The sequence below is a fragment of the Odontesthes bonariensis genome, chromosome 2 (assembly GCF_027942865.1).
Source record: "Odontesthes bonariensis isolate fOdoBon6 chromosome 2, fOdoBon6.hap1, whole genome shotgun sequence".
Taxonomy (NCBI): Eukaryota; Metazoa; Chordata; class Actinopteri; order Atheriniformes; family Atherinopsidae; genus Odontesthes; species Odontesthes bonariensis.
In genome coordinates, this window is record NC_134507.1 from 40,078,639 (window position 1) to 40,080,852 (window position 2,214).

Sequence of the window (2,214 nt, forward strand, 5' to 3'; positions counted from 1 at the left end):
TCCAGTGGGATTTCTGGCTTCAGTTGTCGAATTATTTCTGCTTTTCCAATGTTAATCAGCTGCTCCCTGTTGTAAACCACCTTGTTGCTATGGTTATGCATCATAACAAAAGAGCAAAATATACAAAAGTATTGGGAAAAATCAATCCAGCTGCACAGCATCCAAGGCAGGAAGGAACAGTTGTCCAAAAAAATGCAATTTCTTCCAAGAAAAAACAGGAATGAAATTTAGAAAAAAAAGAAAATCTCAATGTGAGGTACAGAGCTACTCCAATGTGCTGCCACCCTCAGCGGCGCATTCTAGAACCATATTTTTTATTATACTTACAGCAGTGGGAAGAAACCTCAGCTTGTACATAGCACATCAACACCAATGTCACTGTGTGACTGTACTGGAAGGTGTGCAGTCTGTTCATGCTGTGGAAGACCTGCAGTGTGACCTCGAAGAATGTGACACAAGGGTGTTTTTGCATGCACAACATGCTGCACAGGAACATAAGACTGTCATTATTAAGAGCCCTGACACTGTTGTAGCAGTCATTGCTGTGAGTCTGAAGAAAGAATTGCCATGCAGCTTTTTCACAGGGACGGGCAAAAGAACACGCATAATGGACATTACCAAGGTGTCATCAGCTCTCGGAGCCAGTGTGTGTTCAGCCTTGATTGGGATCCATACATTCACTGGGTGTGACACCACAAGGCAAAAAGACATTTGCTGTGGCATGAGAGAAAGATGTCTACCTGAAGGCTTTCAGAAATCTGGGGACTGAATTTACTGTAACTTGGACCACTCTACATTTGCATTACTTTGCAAATATGTATGCCATTTGTACGATCAGCCAACCGCAGAACACATCAATGAGGCTAGGTACAAAGCTTTCTGTATGGCATCATCAGCCTTGCCAGAATTATCTATCCCCCAACAAGTGATGCCCTCCACCAGCACTGCAAAAGGGCAAATGATCAGGCTAAAATAATGAGGTCATGTGTAAATCAAAAGATTGGCGCTCCATCTCCCACTGGACATGGTTTGCATCTGGAAGATGGAAATCTTCAAGTGACATGGATGACAAGAAATCCAGCACTGACAGTGAGGAATAGTGTGTGTGTGTGTGTGTGTGTGTGTGTGTGTGCGCGTGTTTTTTTTTTAACCTCTTTTCCATTTGTATCATTCCTTGTATTATGGTTATGTATATATGTATATAAGTTTATGCCGGTTGATGTAAATGCCAGTTGATGTGTATGCCCTACTTGTTTTGACTTTTTTATGTGTTGTATAGTTATTAGTGAATAAATCAATAAATTAATACCTGAATGGTCCTTATCATTGATAATTAGAATTATTTTCTTTCATTAATAAAAACTGACAACATGAAAAGGTAACCTTATCATCCACTTGCACAATAGTTGTTTGTACTAAAAATAAAGCACTGTTTGGAATTAATTTAGCCCACGTTACAAACACGTAGATGGTTATCAATAATTTTTGTAATTCCATTAATTGATCAAAATGACAACATGAAAGGTAATTTGCATAATTGTTCTTCGGGCTGTAAATAAAGCACTATTTAGAATTTATTTGGCTCAATTCAGAAATACATTGATGAGCATTATCGTTGATACTTATTATTTTATGTTTACTTTAAAATGATATTTTGCGAGATTCCTTTCTGTAGGTTAGATTTGACAGCACCAGGCAGGTTGTCATTTTTCCAGTTTGTTGTCGTAAATCGGCAACGTGATTGGTCCAGCGTGGTCATGTGGTGTTTTGTGACGTCAAAATCGTCATTCAGCCGAGGAAAATATTTCTTCAGAAAACGTCTCGGTTTAAAAAAAGTACAGGACTCTGTGACGCGTAACTTTTTTTTACAAGTGCAAAATAACTTGGTCATTTTTATCAGCTAACGGGCATGTAGTTCGGAAAGCACAGCGAGCCTAAACGAAAACGGGGTTCACCTTACGGCCTACATTACCCGATACACACTGCGAAGCCTCGGCTCATCTCGGAACATCTGGTAGCATAGCAACAGAAAGCTGCATGCAGGTGAGTCCAGAAAAGAATGAATTTAGCGGTCAGACGTTAGTAGAAATGTCTTCAAAGTGCTCTGTGTCATTGGTTTGATTCCTGCTCCTGGACACGGGCAGTCAGAACATGCAGCAGAGAATAAAAAGGTCAGATAACCTGGCTGCTAATCACAGTTCGCCCGGCCTACTA